Below are 6,154 nucleotides of genomic sequence, written 5' to 3' on the forward strand. Positions count from 1 at the left end.
GGCGGCCGGGCTGCGCGCGCCACACGTCACTGAAGGGGCGGGATCCGCCCGTGTCGGCCCGTAGGGCGGGACCCCGCAGGAGGCCAGGCGCGGTCGGGGGCGGGGCCAATGCAGCACCCTGCGCCAGCGGAGGCGGCGTTGCGTCAATACTGGGCGCCGCGCGGACGTCGTGTAAGCCAATGGGAAAGACTGCGATAGGAGGGTGGTGAGAGGTACCCACCCCAGGCGCGATTTGCGGGGCGAGCCCCAAAGGAAACAGAGGGTTTCTGGAAGAGTGATTAGCAGTCCAGACTAGCTAACATTTTATTAGTTTTTACAGCGCACAAAGGGTTTTCATATTTGGGCCTCGTCACAGGCTTGGTGCGGTAGACGTTTTGGCCTTCGTTTCACAGACGCGGAAAGTAGGCCTGGAGAAGTTAATGGTTCACTCAAGGTCACGCGGCTAGAACGGGAAGGAGGCCGATCAGGGACTCAAAGCAGTTCTAAGAATTTGAGAATTCCGGACTCAGAGTAGTGGAAAACAGGGAAAAGGAAAGCAACCTTAACGGGACAAGGTCTGCCTCAGTAATAAGGTGGTCTTGAAAAGGAAAGAATTATTTGGGGTTAAGACAGTAAGGATAGCCTTAAACAGAGGACGTGCAGAGCATCCTGGAGAAGAGTAAAACAAACTCCACAATCTTGCACTTTCCCAAACACTAGTTTCTCTCCTCACGGACTACTTGGGAGAGTGGTATTTCCTGGCTCCAAGCACCCTCCTTTCCTCTAATCTCTAAGCAGGGCAGGCTAATGTGGGGTGGAGAGTAGAGGAGGAAAGAGGTGGAGTCACTGGGATGAGTAAGTCCGATGGTACGTGAGGTCTCTCGCCGGCTGGTAGAAAATCACGTGTGAGGAATGACAACACCCAAACCTCGGGCGGGCTGAGTCAAGGATCACTTCCTCGTGTTCTGACCGCTACAAATAGGGCAGAAAATACACCCCAAAGCCCCTTATCTCCGGGGCAGGTGACGGAAGAGTACTGTCGCCTCAACTCCTGTAATAGGGCCAGGGAAGGCAAGATTTGAGTAAAGAATGGTTCAGTGGGCAATCAGCTACCTCCCAGGATCATAAAAACCCTCAATTTGGTATTTACAAGTTTAAGTTCTCTAAGAACTAGTTCTCTAAAGTCTTCCAATCTGTACCCAACCAGAGACCCACAAAAGCAGTAAGGAGGTGAAAAACTTAGCCTTACAAGGACACACGTGATGGAATTTGTGGCCTGTACTGTCCCCCTTTCGCACCCTCACCAAGCAGTCACCCCTTATTGTTTGTGTCTATGTGTAGGTCTTAGAATTGCCGATCAGCTAGTTGGATATGTGCCCCAAAGGCCCTTTCTTTTCTAAAGCTCGCATTTAAAAACCAGGAACTAATGTTGCTCTGGATCTGTTTTTTCTTTTCTTTTTCTCTCCTAAGAACTCTTACTTGGGCACCTATATTTATGCCTCTCTCTCTCTCTCTATATATATATATGTATACCTATACGTATGCCTCTGTTTTCCTAGAAGTCCAAAGAGCGGAAAAACTTAGGGCAAGACTTTGTCTTTCCACACTACTATCATACACATCAGGAAATTTAGAGGGAAAAAATTGATATTCTGGTCTAAGATTATAATAAAGTCTTAATAGTAAGTGCGCTTAAGTATAAATTCAACATAGAAATATACGAGATACATATTTATATATTGCTTCCCAGATGGCACTAGTGGTAAAGAACCCACCTGACAATGCAGGAAACATAAGAGACACAGGTTCAATCCCTGAGTCAGGAAGATCCCCTGGAGAAGGAAATGGCAACCCACTCCAGTATTCTTGCTTGGAGAATCCCATGGACAGAGAAGCCTGGCAGGCTACAGCCTATAATGTTGTGGAGAGTTGGACAGGACTGAAGCCATTTAGCACATACACATGTACTAATTTTAAGCTTCTGCTAGCTCAGTGATCACATTTGTTTAAAACAACATTCTGCCAAATATCCATCAGTTCTTGAATTAAAATATTATTTAAGCATATAATGAAATATTTATTATTCAACAACAAAAAGAAATGAAGTACGTATTACAACATGGAAATATTAAACCTTGAAAATATTCTAAGTAAGAGAAGCCAGTCACAAAGGACCACATGAAAGATCAGTGGTTGCCTCAGGCTGGCTGGTGGAACAAGGGAAAATAAGAGTGAATGCTAAAGGGCATGGGTTTCTTTTGGACCTAATGAAAATGTTCTAAAATTGATTATGGTGATAGATAATATACTAATATAATATATTATGATACTAATTATATATATTATGACTCAGCTGGTAAAGAATCCGCCTGCAATGCAGGAGACCTGGGTTTGATCCCTGGGTTGGGAAGATCCCCTGGAGAAGGGAAAGGCTACCCACTCCAGTATTCTGGCCTGGAGAATTCCATGGACTGTATAGTCCATAGGGTCGCAGAGTCGGACATGACTGAGCAACTTTCACTTTTTTTTTCACTTTCTATACTAATATAGACAGTATACTAATACTCTGAATATACTAAAAGTCATTGAATTGTACACTGTAAATGGTTTAATTATTTATGTGCATGGGTGCTAATTCACTTCAGTTGTGTCTGACTTTTTGCAACCCCATTGACTGTAGCCCATCAGGCTCCTCTTCCGTGGGATTCTCCAGGCAACAATATTGGAGTGGGTTGCCATGCTCTCCTCCAGGGGATCTTCCAGACCCAGCAATCAAACCAGCGTGTCCTGCGGCTCCTGCATTTCAGGCATATTCTTTACCAATGAACCACCAGGGAAGACCAGTTTAATTATATAGTGTGTGAATTGTATTTCAATAAAGCTGTTAAAACTAAATGAAATTTATGGCTATAATAACTTTATTCTAACCCAATAGAATTACATAATTTAGTGTGACAAAGTGGAAAGAAAACAGTTTTTAAATTGGGAATCTTATACTTTTAGTATGGACTGGTCATTTTGAAGAACTTAGGCCAGAAACAAAAAGTTAGTGGTTAAGAATCCAGCTGGAAGTTCCGGGTCAGGCCCTTTGCCGGCCTCCCTCGGCCCTCGCCATGACTAGCAGTGGTGGTGCTGGGTCGGTGACAGCAGCAGCAGCGAATCTAAATGCGTCCTACTTGAGATTTCAAGAATTTTGAATACTAAATTAGATATGGAAACTCTGTCTATATGTGTGCGGCTTTGTGAACAAGGAATTAACTCAGAAGCTTTATCATCAGTTATTAAGGAACTTCACAAGGCCACAGAAGCCTTAAAGGCTGCTGAAAATATGACAAGCTGACTTTCTGAAGAAATCTTGATGGGCTATGTCAAGCTGTGTAGGAAGATTGAAGATTGCATTGTAGTCAAGAACATAACAATGAAATCACTGCATGTAGCAATGTGGAAACATTGTCCTTTTTAAAAGAATTATAAAGCCATGGCTTTATAAATCAGTGGAAAGTGGCTTACAGAGAAAACTATCAGTTGTGTTTACATCACATTTTTTTTTTCTTTAACCACTCTAATGCTTTGGCATTGCTGTGTTCATATTTATGTATTCCTAATTTATAGCTCTGATAGCTTTAATTTTCTAAGCAGTCTGTCCATCAGATGTGCACATCTGCTGTGCCTGGGTGAACTATAGTGGAACCCATCAGCAGTTAATGTTGTAGTTAAGACTTGTTGACATTTCCATTATAAACTTAAATTTTGAATTGTTTATGCAAAATTACTGTGGATTTATGTTGTATTAGGCTGAAAGTTGACAATTTCCACCACCATGTGTGGATTTTTGATTTAGATTCATTATGCATATCAGAATCTTGTTTTTTTAAGAACATGGAAAACATGTTGTTAATCTGCTCTTAACAAAGAATATTTCTTTTTTTTTAACATACAGTTTGAGTGGCAGTTAATAGTGTGACCCAGATCATATTAATATTGATTAAAAAGCAAAACTTTTAGAAAACTTAGATTTTTAAAGGTAATGACAGTGCTTAGCTTGGTATTATTTGTCATTTGATTCATTTAAATTTAGGGAAGATATTAATTGAGAATGTTTCTCTAAGTTTTTAATTCATAATGAAACAATTCCAACGTGAAAAGTCTTTTTACTTTTGTTAAATAAAAATAATTTGAGTGCTTAATAAAATACCTTGAGTGGTTATCTAGTAAATCACCAAACAGGTGGTGACATTCAATAAATAATGTTACTATTTTCTGAAGGAATAAAGATTTCCAGTCATTAAACAAAAAATAATCATATTTTCTGCATCAGGAATTCTGAATATGCCTTTCTTAGATCATTTTTGTGTGTCATTTTTACCCCGTAAGTTTTAACTAATTGAAATGATGGTTCAAAATAAAATTTAGAAAACTTAGGATAATATGGTTTCTGTTCCTCTAACAGAATCTCCATGAACTATTTTTTCCCAAGACTACTACAAATTGAATCTGATTTTTTAAGATTGTGTTAGCTTTCCAGTTAAATGATAGTACAAGCATATACTCTTTGGTAGCATATTTTGTTCTTCAAATAAATTAAAGTGATTTTAATAAGGCTTAATAATATTTAATGGCAACCTTCTGTTCTATTTTAAAAATCTAGTCTTTTGACCACATTGACTTTTGAATGGTGGCATCTTTACCAAGTACACTGAACGTTTGTTATAGGGAGAAAAGTTTGGGAGACAATAAAGGTTTTGATTATAAGTCATCTATATGAATCAAAAACATTGCAAATACTGCATGTTGTTACTTATATAAAATCAGAAAGAAAACACTCTTGTCAAGCTCCAAAATTTGTATATACTTTTAGGTCATAGGAGTTAATAGTTTTATTTACAACTTTGTAGATTATGTTATTTATGTATGAAACAAAGCAGGAAAATATATTGAGAAGGACTTCTGTTTACAGAGGACTTTAATGTGTTACATTTCTTAAATGTAAACGTGTATTTTCAATGCATACTTAAGTAATACTTAAGGAAACCAAACAAAGTAATGATACAGTTGCATTGTTGCACATGTTGTCAGTGTCCGAAATAAAACCATTTTGGTGATTAAAAAAAAAAAGGAATCCACCTGGAAGTGCAGGGGATGCAGAGTTCAATCCCTGTTGAGGGAACTAAGATTCCACGCTCTATACAGAAAGTAAGACCACCTGCTGTAGCTACTGAGCCCGCTTGCCACAACTAGAGAGTCAGCACACCACAGTGAAAGATCCCTGGTGCAGTCATGTAAATAAACACTTAAACACACACACACAAAGCTAATAGTCACGGAGTGCCTACTGGGTGCCAGTGGCTGTGATAAGGACTGTTAAGAACTGTGAGCCTCAACTTCTTCATCTGTATGATGAAGAGGTGTATTACAGAAACTAGAAAGATTTCTTGCAGTTAAGTCCTATGATTCTGGTTTGTAGGTGGGAATGAAAGACAGGAGAGAGGGCCTTGAGACTGAGTCCCTTTAGTCAACTCCTAATTTTGTAAGTGATAATACTATTTTCTATACTCAACTACCTGGAAAAATTCCCAGCTCCCACCTCTAACGCCACAGGCTAAGATTATTGTTAAAAACCACTAGTCATTCAGGAAAACGGGTTATGTTGTGGATTTAGAGCAAATGTTTACTTTTGGTTCCTAAAAGGAAGGAAATTCCATTTTTGGAATTCTTTGGCCTTGCACAAATAGTGAGGACAGTAATGGGAGCAGCAGAGAGGGCGTGGGGTTGACTGGGGAAGGAAGGGAGGAGTTTCTTCCGAAGCTTAATTACTGTAATCACTGGAAGACTGAAATTGCTAGTCTTGTTGTTTGTCTGGCCTTCAGGAACTTTTACAGTTATTTCTATGTGAATCAATTTCTCTGGTTTCACAAACTACATTTTCCCACATGGGGAGAGTGGGTCCCTGAAAGAGGAAAAGAAAAGAGGGCTCCTAGCGCACAAGACCCTCTACCTATGGTAGTGTGAAATGATACATGATTTATCACCCCTTATAAACTAGAACGTGCTCAGTGAGGCAGTCCAACTGTGGAATTCAGGCTGTTGAAAAGTGCCAGAGAATTTTTCTGAGGCCTCAGTTTTCCCTTTGAAAGCCTTTTATTTATTTATTATTATTATTATTTATTATTTATTA

General features: G+C 39.5%; 1 pseudogene; it reads left to right on the forward strand.

Moving 5' to 3' along the window:
• Positions 1–3,092: 3,092 nt before the first annotated feature.
• Positions 3,093–3,382, forward strand: LOC104990638 (annotated as a pseudogene).
• The last annotated feature ends 2,772 nt before the right edge of the window (positions 3,383–6,154 follow it).

The sequence above is a fragment of the Bison bison genome, unplaced genomic scaffold (genome assembly GCF_000754665.1).
Source record: "Bison bison bison isolate TAMUID 2011002044 unplaced genomic scaffold, Bison_UMD1.0 scf7180017864180, whole genome shotgun sequence".
Taxonomy (NCBI): Eukaryota; Metazoa; Chordata; class Mammalia; order Artiodactyla; family Bovidae; genus Bison; species Bison bison.